Below are 19,434 nucleotides of genomic sequence, written 5' to 3'. Positions count from 1 at the left end.
TAGTTGCTTAATTTTGGCTGTCACTCTTCTGATCCAAGGTTGATCACATGCTGGAAGAATTAAATCTGATATTGTAAAAACCAGATAAGTAACTCTGCTAACAGCATATGGTCCACCAATAACATCCTAGAAATTTCTATGATGTCATCAACAGCAAATTAGAATTTCTGATCATCGTGTGATACCCAGTGTTAGCCTGCAGGGTTGATTTAATGCCTGCCAAAAGTAAAGAAACTTGACATTTTATTTAATTGCAATTTCCAGAAGGCTTTCTGAAATATTGTAAATAGCTTGTGGACTTCTTTCTTCCTTCCCTCTAGTTTAAAGCTAATCCCTCTCCTCTCCTCTGAATCTCTTCCTGTCCCCCTTTGTTGGGGTGTTGATGACTCCATCAGTCATCCCTATGTCAATCATCCTCTCTCTGTGTCTTCTTTAAACTCTCCCTTTGTCCTGTTTCCCTTCCACCAATAAGTTTCTCTTTTTAGGGAAATACATCCATGGACTCTGTATTTCTGTGTGTTTACTTTTCCATCTCTCTTTCCTTCTCTGACAAGTATCTAGAAAGAGGAGTTGACTTTGAGGTCTCCATTGGCTCCACTCCCATTCTCCTTTCTAAATAACTCTCAAATATACTGCCTCCTCTCCATCCTCTTGTTGCCTTGGTTAAGGCATGATTTCTTGCCCAAATTTCCCATTTTTTTAAAACTCATCTTCCTCAATTCTGGCTCAAAAATCCAATCTTACTACCTCTCTGCCATACCTCTAACCAGACTGAACTTTTTTTTTTTTTCCAGACTGAAGTTTTTAAAGCCCAAATCTAATGATGTTAAAAACTAGACCATGGTTCCATGTTTATTTGCCTATCCCTAAACCATCCAGAATGTTTACTAATGCTCTGCAAGTTACATCAACCCTAATAAACTGATAAAAAGAGAAAGCATTTGATAGGAATGCCTTAAACTGTGCATTACTTAAAAGCAAAGCAAAAACAACCACATTTTATCCCTCTTCCCCCCTTCCTCCTCCTCCTCCTCCTCCTTTTTCTTCTTCTTCTTCTTCTTTTTCTCCTTCTTCTTTTACTTCTTCTTCTTCTTCTTCTTCTTCTTCTTCTTCTTCTTCTTCTTCTTCTTCTTCTCCTCCTTCTTCTTCTTCTTTCCAAATGTCTATTTGCCATTGTACCACAGGAGGTCACAGGGACAAAGCAGATAGGAAAAAGAGACTGAAATGGAGCAGCCAGTGCAGCAGGAGGAGCACAGTTTTGAGGTGAGAATCTTCTGGTATAAACTGTTTCTGCTTCACTGTATCCATTCATACTGTTTATACTGATCTAATTTTTTATTATGGTAAAATTGACATATAACATATTAATCTCAGATGTACAACATTATGACAGCATTTATATACTCAGTATTATAGAATGATCACCACAATAAGTCTAGTTAATATCAGTCACCATGCATAGTTACCAAGTTTTTTTCTTGTGATGAGAACTTTTAAGATCTACTCTCTTAGCAACTTTGAAATATGGAATACAGTAGTATTAACTATCTTTCTTTTCTGATCTGAAAAATTCCTCCTTCCTCTTCCCAAAGCTATCTCTTTCATCCATGCCTTGGGATACTATTTCATTTGAGAACTTGGTCTCATAAGTTTCCCTTCTTTATTTCTACCTTCAACTTTTCCCTCTTCACTGTTTGTCCTACATATAAGCTCAAATGTTTCCTATTTAAAGTGCTTTCCTTAACTCACTACATAATCTCTCTTCTCCCTATCAAACCTCTTAAAGGAACAATCTATAGTTACTGTTCCCATTTTTTCTTACTAGTTATTGATTTTTAAGCTCTCAAAAACTGACTTTTGCTCCTATTATTTTACTTAAACCACTCTTTCAAATGTCAACCACATCCTAAATTACCAAATCCAATGTCTTTATGTTAGCTGTATCTTTCTTGACTGCACAGCATTGTTGGAATATTTGCTTTCTTAAAATCTTCTCTTTTTGACTTCTGTGCCACTACATCCTTCTGTCTCTCTTCTTTCCTTTCCTGTGCATGTCCAAGAAGAATCCTCTTGCTTTTTCAAAGCCCTTATATGGAAGTACTTTTCAGAGTTTTCTTGTTTGCTTACTTTTCTTCTTGGGAAACCTATGTTGCAAGTTGGCCTCAGCTATCACACTGGATCCATGTGTGCAACTTGGATTTCTCTCATGTGCTCCAGACCTCTTTTACATATCTCAGGGATAGCTTCACTGAGTATCTCATGGTACCTCAGGCTCAGTGTGTTGAATACCAGTTTTATTTTCCTTCCAAGACCATCCATCCTATTATGTTTACCATTTAGTTTATTGACACCACTATCCTCAAGTCATGCCTGCTAATCTTTGACTCATCTTTCTCCTCTGCCTAATCTGAAGTAAGGTTTTTCAACTGGGGGGTGTGATCACAGATGAGCCATTTGATAGAATAAAGTGCTAAAACTTCTATTTATAGTTAATTTCCATTAGGAATGATTTTAAAAGACAATTTAGGTGATAAAAACAAACTTTGTTCAACACCTCATGAAGCTCCCTTCACAGAGCTGCAAAATGGGGTGGAAGTCAAGGAATTTTTATTTTATTAAAAAAATCTGGGGGGGGGGGGGCGCCTGGGTGGCTCAGTCGGTTAAGCGGCCGACTTCGGCTCAGGTCCTGATCTCACGGTACGTGAGTTCGAGCCCCACGTCAGGCTCTGTGCTGACAGCTCAGAGCCTGGAGCCTGTTTCAGATTCTGTGTCTCCCTCTCTTTGACCCTTCCCCGTTCATGCTCTCTCTCTGTCTCAAAAATAAACAAACGTTAAAAAAAAAAATTTTTTTTTTTTAACGTTTATTCATTTTTGAGAGACAGAGAGACAGAGTGCGAGTGGAGGAGGGGCAGAGAGAGAGGGAGACACAGAATCCAAAGCAGGCTCCAGGCTCTAAGCTGTCAGCACAGACCGTGAGATCATGGCCTGAGCAGAAGTCGGATGCTTAACCGACTGAGCCACCTAGGTGCCCCTGGGAATTTTTATAGGATTAAAAATAAAGAACAAGGAAGAGAAAAAAAAAAAAAAAGAAACTATCTGATTGGCTGGAGTCACATAGTCAACCTTTTTGGCATGAGAAGAAACGAGGAAATAAGTATACAGCCCAGAGCTAGCTTGCTTTTGGGAATTGGCTTCACTGCATTTCTGGTTAAGTTGGGCATTTAGAGAAACACAATCTAACTTTTGGTTTGTTGTTATGGCACCCGTGAGCAGGAATGGCTCATCTTAGGCCTAGAAAGTTATTTCGACATTCCTAACTACAGTAAAACAGGGTTTTATTACTATTTCATATAAGTACATCAGTACTCTAACTTGGTCCATATGTAGAGTCATGTCAAGTGCACTTGGAGAGGAATCCTGAGGGGAATGTGGGAATTCACATTTGTGAAGAGATCAACAATGGCTCACTTAATTTTTTACTTTAAGCATATTGTGCCTATGAACCTAGCAAATGGATTCACAGATTGTATTATCTACTTTCACTTAAACTCAGAACATAGAAAGTGACATTAAAAATCTCTATGCTGAATGGGAATTGAAGATGATTCTAATTATAAAGGCACTAGTGGTGCACCTGGGTGGCTCAGTTGGTTAAGCAACCGACTTCCTCTCAGGTCATGATCTGTCAGTCTGTGGTTTGAGCCCCGCCTCGGGCTCTGTGCTAACAGCTCAGAGCGTGGAGCCTGTTTCAGATTCTGTGTCTCCCTGTCTCTCTCTCTGCCCTTCCCCTGCTTGTGCTCTGTCTCTCTCAAAAATAAGTAAACAAAAAATAAAATAAAAATAAAATAAAATAAAAGCACTAGCAAACAAGAATATATAGAATGGAATCTTCTATAACTAATACAAACTTCATCAGTTATATTACATGGTTTTAATTTATTATATACACACATATGGATATGTCAGATATATATGTAGATTATATATCATCCATGACATTCATAGATATGGACAACTTAAATCTGTAAGAAATCAGAAAAAATCTTGAAGTTATCAATATTGTTTGAAGTGAGAATTTTCATTTGCTCATTGTAAACCATAGATCTTGTTGTAAAATACATAAATCTTGTTTGAGGTGAAAGTTACTACTAATATGAAGCCATCAAAATTAACAAGCCATTTAGAAATTAAGCATCCAAACATGAATTAAATCACTCTCTTTAAGAGCAAAAAAAAAAAAAAAAAGTTTGTGAGCACATATGAATGTTTCAAATTACATGTATAATATTAGTTCATTAGTAGAGCAGTACATATTTTATAACTAAATAAATATGCATTAGTTGGAGGAGTGCATGCTGAAATTGTAACTGATATCGGGTGCACATCAAAAACCCCAAATCACTTACTTACTGAATCACCATATCCTGTTTATTCTGGCTTCCTCAAAGCTCTTTCCTCCCTAGAATGCTCTAGTTCAGGTTCCAACCTAATCATTGCAAAAGATTCCCACTGAATTCCTTCCACTAATGTCTCACCTTTTCAATCTCTTTTTTTGCTAATTGCTGCTAAAGTTGCTTGTCTGAGGCTTATATTTGGTCTTGTCATTTCCCTGCTTAAAAACTTTGGTGGTTCCCTGTTGGGACACAATGAATTCCCAGCCTCTTAACATGTTTAGAGTTGTTTGTGGTTTGGCCTAAACTGCCATTTCTTCTGTTTAGCTCTCATTTCATTCAACCATGCTATCCCACAAGCCAGGAACATTATATATCTGTCACTTTTCTCTTACTATTCCTTTAACTTAAAATACTTTTTTCTCTGCATCTCACATTCTACTTGTTTAAAACCTGTCTTCTTCCCCCCCCCCACCCCCTTTAGCTTTATTGAGGTACGATTGACAGATACAATTGTTTATATTTCTAGTGTAAATGTGATGATTTGATATATGCACAGTCTGTGAAATAATTACCACAATCAGAAGAACTTTCTCCTTTAAAGCCTGCTCCATTTTGCCTCTTCCATAAAGTAAGCACATGGCTCCTTATGGGAATATAACTCCTTTCTCTGATTTCTCATAGTACTTTGTTCCTGTCTGTGCTTAAGTATGCATTCAACACAGGCCCCGTCCAGTCAAAACAGATATCTTCTTTACTTGTGCATACTTGTGTGTTTTGGGAAATTACCAGCTCAGTCTTTTGGGATATATCCCACTGTGCTTTATAATCTATTCAGTTATTATGTTTATCTTTGTCTTCTTCATTCCTCTCCTTCTAGATTTTATGCATTGGGGCACAGGGAGTTAGTACTTTTTGTATTATTTGTAGAGAAAACTTATGAAAGACTTAGAAATGGACCAAGATATTGTAGTTGTCTTCAATGGAAAACTAGGCATTGTCCAGATTATCTGATTCTATCAGGTCTCTGAATCTTTTATTGTCTTTGAGTTATTTTACATTGCTCCAGTTATATAATACTTATAGTAATGCAAATGATTTTTGTCCATAGAAATGCAAATTGTATCTCATTGGGATTCAGTTGATTATTGCTCTGTGGATATTGAGCAGTTTTGAAGTTTAACATTTGTTAAGCAAACTTATTTCACCATTCCTAATGCCATATATGTGTGGTTCTTTTAATTCTCCTTTGAACCAATTGTAATATCTTCTGGTTCCTTCATTAATTAATGAATTAAAGAAAAGCTTTGACACATGTTCATTTTATATCTGTATGAAAGTCTTGCTATATCTTCTTCTAAAAATTATCTTTTAATACATGACTATGACTTGAACTTAATAAATATTAATGTTTCTCAAATCCAAATTAAAGGTCATTTAATGAAGAACACTGGAAAAAATTGAGGGACTTTTCTTCTAGGAATTTTTGAGAGTATGGGGTAGATCAATATTTTCCAAACTGAATTTTGGCTTGTCTGAACAAGTGAACAATCTCCTACAGGACATTTAAAGCTTGTTTCTGTCGCAGTGAATTTGAATATTGGTCTTTGGAGTCTTTGATCAAGTTGAGTATACCCAAAACAAAACAAAACCCAAATATACAATTTGTATTTACTCAAGTATTCCAAAACTGATACAAAAAAGAATAAGAAATTCTAAAGTGTTACTCAATATTTATTACATCATTTTTTTTTTAGCCAAAAGATTTCACCTTGACAAAAATTACACAAAAATCTTCTCAATAATCCTTTGGAAGTTGTAAAAGGTAAAATTTTCATATGTGTTATAATAGTCTAAATGGAAGAAACACATCCTGAATGCACCATATGTTCACATCTGTCCTTCTTGTCTTCAGATTGGGAAATGCTTGAGAATCAACCTTAGGTCTGTTTTTTGTCTAAATTCTCTGCATATCCCAATTGTATTCTCTTTCTTCCACTTTTTCAGCTTCTTTTCTATCTCCTTTTCTTCCACTCCAATTGTAGTGTTTCCCAAACATCTGTACTTCTGAGAAAGTTCTTCACTCCCTACCATCGGATTCCCATTCACTTCACTGTTTTGGACAAAAGTGGAATCAGAGAAGACGAGAAAAGAGTGGACAGATTGGAGACAGACTTTAGAAGCAAATAGACAACACTTACTGACGGATTGATTGTATGTAGGAGATGAGGAGGAGAGAGAACCAAGGGTGACTTCTGTTTTTGGCTTGAGCAACTGATGGCTTCAGGGACCATTTACTGACATGGGGAGACTGGAGTGGGAATGAGCTTGGAAAGATGATCAGAACATTGTTTTCAGTTGCTTTTTGTTTACATTGAAATGTGTTTAGAAATTAAAACCCAGAAAATACAGTATATACTACATTTTCTTGTGTGAAATTCTGCTGCAGCCACCACTCTGAATACCCTCTCTCGAGGACAGAAAAATGCATCTCCCCCTCATTCCAAGTTGCACACTTTTTTTTTTTTTAAGGATAAAGGGGAGAGGGATGGTAGTGTAACAATTATTTTGCCCTAGGTCTTCCTCAAAGGCTGAGACAAATTCTCCTTTCTGTACAAGAGTTGTTTAAATTAGCTGGAAATTCACAGTTCACTGCTTTTTAAAAGGCACCCTATCCCTTAGGGAAGGAGAATATGAATATCTCCTACTGTTTCTAAGGTGAAAGATGTTAACCATTGATCAGATCAGATTGGGGCAGCTTGAACGAGAAAAAAATTCTAAATGACCTGCCTGGTTTCACAGCCTTCTGGCCCAAATGGTACTGACATTTTCATTAAGCAGGTTAAGGAAAACAATAGAGGTTAATTAACTTAGTGGTGTTTCAACTGAAATGGCCGAAACTGCCCTGGGCCTCAGGTAAGTCTAATGTTGTTAGTCTCATCTTGGCCTTCCACTTTACACTGTATCACCTTTGAAGGTCTGTAAACAAATTAGAATTGCTTTTTGTGTATGGCTGCGTAGCTCACAGGGATGTGAAAATATATTAGGTAACGTCTGTAAAGCACTTTAAATGATTTATTCTTGAGCCAGTTTTTCCTAAGGGATACTTTGTCTCACACGCTTCTAATTGCCATCTAGCTAGATGATAAAGAGCAATCTTCAACTAAACACTTAGTGGGTTGCAGGAGATGACTCATAGATCTTTTTACTCTATGCACACAGAACATATACTTACCTTTCCCATCATGAAATTCTGCCTTTTTAACTAGCATATTTTTCTTTTTGGTGACATTTAGATATCATTTTTGGTTTGCAGAAGTGGCAGGTATAACTTTGTGGTTGTTAGAAAAAAAGTTTTTACTACGGGGGTAGAATAATGTAAAAAGAGCGTAGGTTTTGAAAGAATGTTCGGGGTTTGACACCTGGCTTCACCATTTACTCGCTAAACAATGTGGCAAATCATTTTGCCTGTTGAACTTCAACTCTCTTACTTGTAAAATGAAGATAATAATACCTATCACTCAAGGTTGTTTTTCTGACTAAATGAGTAATGTATAGTTTTTGACACTTAGGTGATGCTCAATAAAAGATTCTTTCTTCTTTCAAAGTTCATTGTCACTTGTAAATTCATAAGCTATCGTTCTTAAATTTGCTCTCTACCAGTCAATATCTACAAGTTAACATGTATGTCATAGAGACCAGGTGTTTAGTAGAAAATAGTCAAGTACAGATATATTCCTTTAGATAGTTAAATAATCCTTGGTTTAGTCTGTTAAACAGTACACCAAAATGATATTGAAAGGTCCTGTCCTTTTTGCTTTATTTCTAAATTTTAAATAATTTTGCTAAACAAGCTACTCTTTAAAATTTTTTTTAATGTTTTATTTATTTTTGAGACAGAGAGAGACAGAGCATGAGCAGGGGAGGGGCAGAGAGAGAGGGAGACACAGAATCCGAAGCAGGCTCCAGGCTCCGAGCTGTCAGCACAGAGCCTGATGCGGGGCTTGAACTCAAGAACCGCGAGATTATGACCTGAGCCGAAGTCGGCCGCTTAACCGACTGAGCCACCCAGGTGCCCCAACAAGCTACCCTTTTGATCATAAGTAACCTATAGAGATTATTTTTGATCATGCACACACACACACACACACACGCACACACACACACAAGTCTGGTTTCATTATGTTTGTTTACATAGTTCAGCAAAAGGTATTAACTAACCGTATATGCCCCTTTGAGCATTCAGTATTGAACAATTATATAGGCCAAAGAATTAAATTCTGCTGAATAATTTCATTAAGGAATATAGGATTCAATAATTTAAAAACATCTATTTTTTTTCCTATCCCAAGATTGGGAAACCAAGCTCAAGCAAATCTCTCCACCAAGATTTCACCTTCATTGCTTATAGATTCCAGAGAACTTCTTTCTACTTGAAGTCCCAAATACATTGTGGTTCCTGGCCAGCCAGTGAGTGATGTAGCCTATGAGCTGTGAGGCTTTAATCATAAAACAGGTACCAGACCAGTTTTCTTGGGTGGTACCTGTTTTATGGTTTCTTGCTTTTACACATAAAATACACATGCTGCTTAATGATAGAATTTCCATAACTGATTAAATGTCACTTATTTTCAACTGTGACCCTCAGGTATGACCTTGTGTGACAGTGTCACAATTGAAGATAATAAGATTCTCTGTTCGTGTGCAATATATAATTTTTTATAAGAATTTGATACCTGGTGAAAACAGCTTCTTAATGACCCAGTGCAGGTAACTTCATTTTCATGGAAGGTATAGATACTCAGTAAAGGTGTTTTGGTTTTAAATTCTGAAGGAGGCACTAAGAGTTAGAAGCCACTTTTTAAAATGTTTCACTTGAAGTTGAGAGTTAAAGAATTAGAGGTAAATTACCAAGTAAGAGAAAGGACTTCTTCATACACGTATCAGAAAATAGACAATTAACAAATAAATGCCTTCAGTATTCCAATCCAAATAACTATAATTAAATTTAGTTCATTTATGCATTTATTTAGTCTCATGTATTTAGTTTTGTGTATTTCTTGTTCTGCTGCATCTTGCTTTGGTCATCAGGCTGCTTTCGTGAAGTCATCTGCTTCTAAAGTAGAAAGGGTCTTGGAAATCCCAACTCGTTCCCACATATATCTGACAATTGTGCAGGTGGTGTTATCTTTATGCTCTAGAGTTGCAACTCATGAGCCTATTTGTTGAAATATCAACAATTAAAAGAACACAGTACAGTCCTTTCTGTGAAACTCTGACATCGTCTTTCTTTTTTGAAGATACAAATTTTGACCTCTGAGCCTTTTGGCAAGCATCAGAAGATAAGAGAAATCACAAGACTAAGTGATTATGGTTATTTTACTGTGGTAATCAACAATGCCTAAACTGAAGACAGTGCAGTCTCTACTGAGTGCAGTACATGATTTTTTGTTTTGTTTTGTTTTTGTTTTTGTTTGTTTTGGTTTTTTGTAATAATATGATTAGTATTTTTCCTGGGAGTAAGAACGTGTTATGAACAATGAGAGCCCTGACAGATAGATCTTCAGGGCCTTTCAATTCATTCTGTTATGTGTACAATCTCAGAAACATGTATATGAGTAATATTTTATGTATAAAACTTGGGCTTTAATTTGACACTCTTGATTAGTTCTTACAATAGTGTTGAGCTAATCAAGAAATACAGAATATGTCAAGAAAACAACTATTTGGGGCATCACTTCTTTTATAAGGCAAAACCCCCAAATCTTCATGAATTTCCAGGGCTCCTATGGGAAATTTTTAGAGGTTTTATGTGTAAAGAAAAAGGATGAAATTTTAATTTTTCTGAATCTAGGCTACGATAGTGGGAGAGCAAAATCAAGAGTTAACAGAGTACTTTAAATCACCTATTATGACAAGATTGGGTGTGCCTGAGGAACAATAAATTGGCCACCTATTAACCAAAGTGACAATACAATATTCTAAATAACAAGAAGGCAACACAGTTGCAAAGAATCTTAGATCTTTCAGAAATGAGGAACTTTATGTTTTTGTTGCTTACTAATCAAGGGCTTGACAAAGTCAGCACAAGACACAGAAGACTGTTTTGATGTTTTGACATGAAATTTCTGCCACACAGACAGATCACAGAGAATGTGAAAGAGTATCTATTTACTATCCCTTGTTAAGAAAAGACCAAATAGTTTGAGATAGGCTGTTGTTTTAATATATAGAAAACAAAATTCTAGTTTTGTATTAATACTATATGTAGCAATAAAAGATTCATGAGCTCCTTGCTCTACTTTTTAAATTATGCAATTATAATTATATACTTTTTATAAATAAATCCATCAAAATTAAGTGAACTTCATCAAAACTTGAAAACATTTTATTTCTTCTTTTCAGACTCATTGCTTGCAGTTTGAGGCAAATACAGTTTGTTTGTTTGTTTGCTTGTTTGTTTGTTTTCTGCCAAACTATAACTTCCTATATCTATTAAATATTTGTCTCACATTATCCTTGTTTACATTCTGGAAGAAACAGACCTTTTCAGACAAAACTCTTCTCTTTTCCTTGAAAACAAAAACACATCCCATGCCTTGCATTGACAATTGCATTTTTCTGCTACTGTTGCTTTAGTATGGTCTTTGATTACCTGTATAGAGTATAACTCTCAGTCAAATAAACTATATTTCATAGAGTAACTGGAAGAGAAATGTAGAAGTATCTATTGTACACTGTTTAGCAAATTAGCAAAACTCCTGAATACAACCAGAAAATCCTCTGGAGTCACACACATTTATATTTACATTTTAAATTAGAAAAATGAACACAGTCATTAACATGACCAACAAATACATCCACTGTAAGAAACAAAAGCATGGATATTAAAAATATGTCGAGAGACTGCATTTCAGTATTATATTTCACTTAGAAATTGCCTAAGTGTCCAAGGTTAGGCATTAAATAACTTCATTTTAAGAGTAGTCCAAGGTTTTAAAGTTAAATAAGTATCTTGGCTAAGTTAAGTAGACATGCTGCAACTTAGACAATCACTTATCAGAATTAAAATTTAAGAATTTAGATGGTTTATATTTACATAGTTTGGGAGTGAGAATTGAGATTCCCTATATCAATTTGACTTCATACTTGTTCCAGGAAATTCTTACTCAGGAGTATAAAAGATATAAACCAGTAAACAATTTTACTATTTGCTTTAAGAAATTCCTGAAAAGCAATTTATCCATATGATTTGTTCATCTGGCCAAACAGCTCTGTCTCCTATCAGGATAATAAATTGCTCACTTGGCCAAATAGGTAGCTTATAAAAAAAAACATTTACTTATTAAGACTCATGTCAAGAAGCTGGCCTTACTATATTTCTCAATCCTAAACTATTATGTCAAGGACTGTCCCCCGTGTCAATTAGTTTTCTGTCTTGACAAACTTGCCTTCAACCACTTAAGCCCAGATCCCCGAGCCCTATAATTATCCTTCCCTAATTTTCCCATTTTGAGACATTACTAGGATCTCTCAAGGTGGTGTTATCCCTTACTGCAGTAGGTCTAATGAACTTAGCTTTGATTGATCAACAGAAACCGTGAGTTAATAAATGTGTGTTGCTTTAAGCCTAGAAGTTTGTGGTAATATTGTTATGCAGCAATAGCAAACGAATACAACTACACTGATAAAACAAAGGAAGAATCAGATAGCTCCTTTCAAACCAAAAGTTTATCAAACCTGCCTAGATTGTAAAAGATACAACTTTATTATGTGAACTTGTATTTTTGTGCAAACCTGCTTCTGATCTTGAGGTTTCTGTAAGAAATTTTGAAGGCTTGTTTTACATGTCCATTTTTTAAAAATTTCCTGAGACACTTGGGAATATTAGAATTATATAAGTGCTTATTTTTCTTTATGAACCAGTTAGAATGGAGCTATTGGGATTTGAGAGACTATAATTTATTTATGTGCTCAAGAGGTAAGAAAACGTCAAACATCCAGTGAGAGGTAAAGGTTTTCCTCAGTTACAGATGCACAGACATACTGAGAGCTTGCAGCTTCAGCTCTGCAATCTCAATCATAGATTAACAATAAACACAGAACCATGACAACTCATAAGAGCATATCTCAAAGGGATGTTCTACCTTCACTGAGAATAAAATGTTTTCTTGACTGAGTTGAGTTCACACATAATCAAGCAGACAAACAAACAAAAAGGTTAACAAAGCAGATTATCCTCTCTCACCTAAAATATCCGTATTGTATCCTGACAATCACCTAACATCATAAAACTATTCCCAAATACTGCTATTATCAGTGAGGGATAACTTGTTAGCTGTACAACAACCAGACTTATGTACACAGGGTGCTTTCTTGACTATGAAATCAAGACTGGCTCAGTGGTCCAATGTACCGATGGGTCCATGGGTCCAGCTGTGGAGTTAGAGAAGACATGAACAGAAGAATCATCTTGACTAAGAGCCAGCAAAAGGAAACAAAAACTCCCACAGTGTACTCACAATGATTTAGGCTATTTTAGTATTGAAGAGTTTACATGGGGAGTAGGATGGCCAAAGGGGCCATATTACTGATGACCTTGAATGTTAAGACGTGACAGTGAATTACCGTTGGGTGTTAAAATATACTTCTTTTCCAAAAGATGAAATCATGACGTTCATACAGATATAAAACTAAATAGATGTTAAGGATTTTATTTAACTCATTAACAAGGACACTGGTCATAAGTTCAAGGGGGAATTATAAAAAAAAGGACACATTCATAAATCAGGAATACTGAAATAAATGTGCAAATGGAGGTAAAACTGGCCTCATGGGAGTAGGTGTGAAGGGAGGAAAGTTAATTGACTCTCCACCAGACAGAATTTACACAATTGTAGACAATAATTATTATGCATTGTTATAGGTTATCTCCATCTTACAAAATTGTAAAGTAACTCAAAGACTAGAATCAGACACTTGAAACAGTATGGCCAAATAATATGTTTTGTTTTGTTTTGTTTTTTTTCACTGACAAATACTTAATCATAATATTTTCCTACAATGAGATTGACTGGCTTGATGGTAGAAAGTACTGGGCCACTTATGAGAAGGGCTTTAGATTTGATAGACAATTTGATAGTTGCTTAGATGTAGTAAGTGGGAAGAAAGATTCAAAGATCATTCATTACAAGTGTGGCAATTGCCAAAGTGGTTACTGGTTGCTTCATGTGGGCTAGGATAATGACAGCATGGTGCTGGAGACAATGAAGGGAAAATCATGGAAATATTTTAAGAGGAAGTCATTTTAGAAGTTCGAACCTGTGACAAGAAAAGAGGCCTTTTGGTTTGGAGGGGGAGGGTTGCCATCTACTCCATTATCATTAGACACTCCTTTTTAATGATTCCCTCAAATAGTCATGCAATCTAAGTAAAAATAGTGTGCTTGCTCAGCCTGATAGCTCCTGGGCAAGTCCTTTGACTTTCCCTTTTGGAATTGACTTAGAATATATCACCTTTCCTGATACACTTGACTAGAAATCATTTGGGAACCTACAGATAAAGATCAGGAGGGAATTTAGGAAAGTCCTGAAATGAACAGAGAAGACATTGCTTAGTAGTTTTCTTCTCCTTGTGTGAATTTGATTAGAGAATATTCTGAGTAAAAAGAGAGAGAGAGAGAGAGAGAGAGAGAGAGAGAGAGAGAGAGAAAGAAAGAAAAAAAAAAGGAGGATTTGGAGAAATATCCTCTCTTGAAAAAGTTTGGGTGAAAAGGCATTAATATGACCAGGGATCTTTTTCAAATTAAAGATATGAAGAATACTAGGTTTATAGATATATTCTGTTTGCTTAGCTTAAGGTCCTTTGAAATTCAGTTTTATGTCAAATATATCTGCTCTAAATTAGTCAACTTGCTGTTCTGGTTTCCCAACATTTCAAAAATTTCACCTTACTATCATCTCCTCTGTTTATCCATATATATAAATGAGGTAGTATATTGTTTTGTTCCTTGTTTAAGAAAGAAAAAGAAGGAAGGAGGGAGGGAAGAATGAAAGGAGAGTGGGACATGGGACAACAGGAATTGGGGAACTAAGGAAGAGAGACAAAGAAAAAGAAAGTGAGGGGACCCTTGATTCTAGTTACAGTTTGGTCACTAACTTGGAAGTTATGGAAGTTAGTCTGGCCACTACTGTAGACTTGGGATACCTTTTCTTTTTCTGCAAACAAGGTAGTAATAAAATCCTCAAACTACAACTTTCCTTAAACTCTATTAGACTTTCATTTATACTACAATGAATATTCAGTACCTCAGCTTGTGCCAAGCCCTACACTAGAGGCTGGGGATATGGTAGAGATAAAGGGTGTTCTTGCCCTCTTTAAACTTTTGCTCTGGTGGGAGGTACTAAAAAATAAACACACATAAGTAAAATACAATTTAATACAGGGTACTTAGTAAGAGACCTTGTTTGTTCCTCCTCAATGGATGGCTAAAGCCAAATCTGAGATTTAAAAATGTGTTGAATGATCCAGATTGTGAAGACAACAACAAAGAATTGGAGACAGATATCCCCTCAAGGCTGTGGTTGCTTAAGTAATTCTCCCAAGTGTCCTTTCCATTTTCATTCCACCTCTCCTAGAGGGGATTAGAGAGGAGAGAGAGAGAGAATGAGAGAGAATCAGCTGCCTGAAATGAAGGTGCTTGGCTTCTCCCCTACTGCATTTGTTACTAGAGTACTAGAGTACTATATTGTTGCAGAGTTGGGGAGGTGTCCCCTAAAAGTCACGTGAATATTTGTTTAACCCCAAAAGCAAAGGAAGGGGAGCTTCAAGACAGCCACCCATAGAGATTGGGGGTATCTGCAAGAAAGCAAGACTGCTTCTTGTTTTCTGCGGGGTCAAATGCTTATGCGTGTACTTGCTGATCTGTCTCTCTGCCACGTCCACATTGTGGAAAACCAATCAGAAACAAATGGCAGAACAGAGAGGAGTGACTTGTCCTCTAACCTGGGCATGGCAAATATATTCCCCAGTTCAAATAGACCCTGTAACTGTAGATGGACTTGAGCTGACCTCCCAGTAACCTTACCTGCTGAGTAGATCTTGACAACTAAGAGGTTGGTGACATACAAAGGGCATTTCCTGTGGGAAGGTCGGAAGAAGTGAGCCAGAATGGATTGCATATGCCAGGGGTCCCTCAGAGTTTTCTGAGGAACCAGCAGTTGGAAGCTTTTTGCAGGGAGAACATCAAAGGCTAGGTGGTGTTACCCAGAGAAGCCTCTATGACCAAAAGAGAACCTCCAACAAGCAGACAGTTACATAAGATCTTGGCTATCTTTTCTTCCTTTTCATCCCCAATTCCAGAAGCCCTAATATTGGAAGGATGAGAGAGGAGGAGTGAAGGAACATGCTGGGAAGAGACATCCTGAGAAAGAGAATGAGACTGAGGTTTATAAATGAGTCTGGATTTTTAATAACCGAAAGTGACCCAACAACTTTGGGAGCTGCCTGAGTTATTGTTAAAAGGCAGGGAAGGAAAATTGAACAGTGCAAGGTTGAAGAAAGTGGTTGGAAAAAAATAATTTGTATTCGTTCGTTTTCTGCTCATGGATCCCCCCCCCTCCCCCGCCCGATAGAGTTTAAACTATAAGTAAAGTGGTTACAAATAGGTGGGATAATTGTGTTTGGTGTTAATGCTATGAAGCAAATAGAGGAAAGAGTAGAAAGTAACTAAGAAGATGGTGGTGGGGAGGAGGCTCCCTTCGCTATGGTGGTCTGGGAAGCTCTTTGAGTTGAAAACTTACATGAGAAAGAGACACTCATTCCAAACTCCAAATTTTTACACAGAAGTATAAAATGCTCTAAGGTAAGATCAAGAAATAAGGCCAGTGTGGATGGATTTTAGTTAGTGAATCAGGGGGTGATAGAAGACACTTCTGGCAAAGTGGGCAGAGGCCTAGTAACAGAAGGCCTGTAGGCCTTGATAAAATACTTTGATGGCAACTTTCTTTTCTCAAAAAATTTTCAAGCATTTTCTTGACCCTAGCCTCCTTGTAGAATATCCTAGATTGGTTAACCTAATTTTATTTAATGGATAACATATACTGTATAATCATAAGTAATTCTGGTCTCAGAGGTAAGAAACTACTAAGACATCTTACATCTGTTCTCTTACGACCCCAGTGCTACTGTTATATCAAGATAGTTATAAAAAATTCATTTGTGCTGCTCCAGGTCTCCTATCACTCAGCTCTTCATACCCGAGGATTAAATCCTTGCCCATCAGAGGGGTGCACATACTCAAGTAGTTATAATTGACATCTAGATTCTACATGATATATCTGCTTATCAAAGATTGAAGTTATGGGCTTAAGTGTTGTTGTAAATAGTTCATATTAATCATGCCAAAATAAAGAACAAACTATTAGTTTGCTAGCATAGAGAAGGTATGGAGAACACTGGAAACATGGAAGCTAAAGATTCTGCTCTTTGATATTTATGATTTAAACCCCAGAACAGGAAATCCTCTTGGACTCAGCTTTAACCCCAGGGATGGAAATCTCTGGCAGGAGCAGTATGCATTGTCTCTCATTAGAGTGCAGTTTTTCCATAACCACGTTAAAGAATGCACAGGCAGCCAGGGACGTGTGCTGGGCCCTCTTGCAGCAATGTTCCTGGCTTCTTCTCTAATGTGAATTACAGTCCTCTCAGCACAATCCTTAAACTTCTCCCTGCTACACTTATGCAAATAGTCACTCTGAATCCAACATGATACCTTTTGGTTAATCCTGGGACATTAAGTATTGCAGCTGTCTCATGGAAGAAACAGAGAGAAAAATTTCTGTTCAGTATGGAAATAACTCTATAAAGCTCATGATAAATGAAGGCTTATGAATAGTATATCAGTTATTGTAGTCATCATTATAGGAGTATATTTCCTTGGGTTCTTATGGGAAATTACTTTCTTTGGCACATTCTCGGGAATTATTTCCTGTGTTCCATTAGCTCCGTGGGATGACATACTAAAATGACGGATGCAGTTCTATTGTTTTGTTAGAGTGCTCTATAACTGCTCTTAGGGCTCCTTGTTTGAATGCATGTTATATTCTCTTTGAATATTATCTGAGAATATGATTCATAGTTTAGTCTTAATGTTTCCAAAAAAATGACTTAATGAACAAGAAGGAAACTTGTTCTGGTGGAAAGAGTAATAAACAGCAAAGCAGGTAATCCTTGTTCTAGTCCTGATCCCACTGCCAAGTATGTGAACTATGGCAAATTGCTTTAGCTATGGAGTCTGTTTCTTTATCTTTTACTTATTTTTAAAATCCCCTTCAGTGTATGTTTTCTGTTATCGTAACATTTTCAGCATTTAGTAAATGATAACCCTTTACCGAAAAATCCTGCTGGGGAGGCAAAACTGAAGTACAAAAATTATGAAAAGATGTACAATCAAGTACTGACTTACGTAGTATGTTGGTAAGAGATATCACTTGCGTGCAACAGAAGTCCACAGACTAAGCAAAATTGAAGTTATTTCAAAAAGTATCATGGGGGGGCGCCTGGGTGGCTCAGTCGGCTGAGCGTCCGACTTCGGCTCAGGTCATGATCTCGTGGTCTGTGAGTTCGAGCCCCATGTTGGGCTCTGTGCTGACAGCTCAGAGCCTGGAGCCTGTTTCAGATTCTGTGTCTCCCTCTCTCTGACCCTCCCCTGTTCATGCTCTGTCTCTCTGTCTCAAAGATAAATAAACGTTAAAAAAAAATTAAAAAAAAAAAGTATCATGGGGGCTCTCAAAATTAGTTGGAGGCCAGGTAGGGGGCCAGGCTTGGGAACGGGGAATACTTTGGAGAGTTCTGAAGAGCAGAGAAGCAAGAAGTATAGCTGCCATAGCATGGCTGGAACAGTCTGGTCAGGATTCTGCTGTTATATTGACACTGCTACATGATGGTCAACCACTCATTTTGCCTCAGTTGCTCAGATTCATAGTGTAGGGTAAAAACATTCAATGGGCTGACATCAGGTGTACTGACATCAGGTGGGACCCTGTCCCTACAATTACTCTCCAACTATGATCATGTACCAAAAGGGGAAATCGTTCCCTAAAAGGAAGCTAGAGTGCCTTAAAGTAGAATGGTTAATGACAGTTGTCCCCAAATATATTCAATCACAGAGACTAGAGAAGCTAAGTTAATTTACACTGGAATTATTGAGAGACCTTATGAAGAAGGCTGGATAAACAGAAGTGGAGGTAAGGTCAATGGAGAAAGATTAAAAAAGAAAAAAGAAACAACAACCACTGCCACACACACACACACACACACACACACACACACACACAAAATACCCCACAAAAGAACAAAAACAAGCAAAAATAGATCTAAGCCACTATAATTCAGTCTGTTGAACTTTCAGTATTATTTCTAATCAGCAACATCGTACCTTTTCGTTCTCAGAGAGGCTTGATGTTCACTCATGGGAAAGAGAACGGTGTAACTCTTGGCATAGTCTATTTGCCAAACCCCAGCAAAATCACATCTTCTCATGAGAGAGTGCACTCCTTTTTCCAAAGGCATCCTGAAAATTCATTCCCAGGACATTGTCCCAGGCCACCGAGGAATCTGGTTCCTCAGTTTCCCCACCCATTCAGAAAATGCCTCATCTTCTATATTATAAAAACAGTAAACACAAAAATATATTTAAAAAGAGGTAATATAAGAGGTAAGAAATCATATACTTTTGTCATGGCTATCACTTATTATTTGTGGGATATTTGTCTTCTCCCTTTCTGCCAACATTTTATTGATGGGTTGGAATAGTGTGGTTCATATGGTGACATTGCTTAGAGTTTCTAGCAACAGAAGCATACTTTCTTTCCACAGGACTGTATGGCTGTGCATGGCAACAGCCAGCCATCCCATTGTTAACCAATTTCAAAGGCTATTAATGATCAATGGACTATACCTAGACTTCTGTGGCTGAGATGTTCAAGTTAAATTTTAATCCCCCCTTCACCCATACTAGAGTTAGAACTGGGGCTTATAGAAC

Source organism: Lynx rufus, unplaced genomic scaffold (genome assembly GCF_022079265.1).
Source record: "Lynx rufus isolate CCGP_SWC_20201006 ecotype Redwood Valley unplaced genomic scaffold, mLynRuf1.p SCAF_4, whole genome shotgun sequence".
Lineage (NCBI taxonomy): Eukaryota > Metazoa > Chordata > Mammalia > Carnivora > Felidae > Lynx > Lynx rufus.
The sequence above is the reverse complement of the archived record's forward strand: the minus strand, read 5'-3'. Positions refer to the sequence as shown.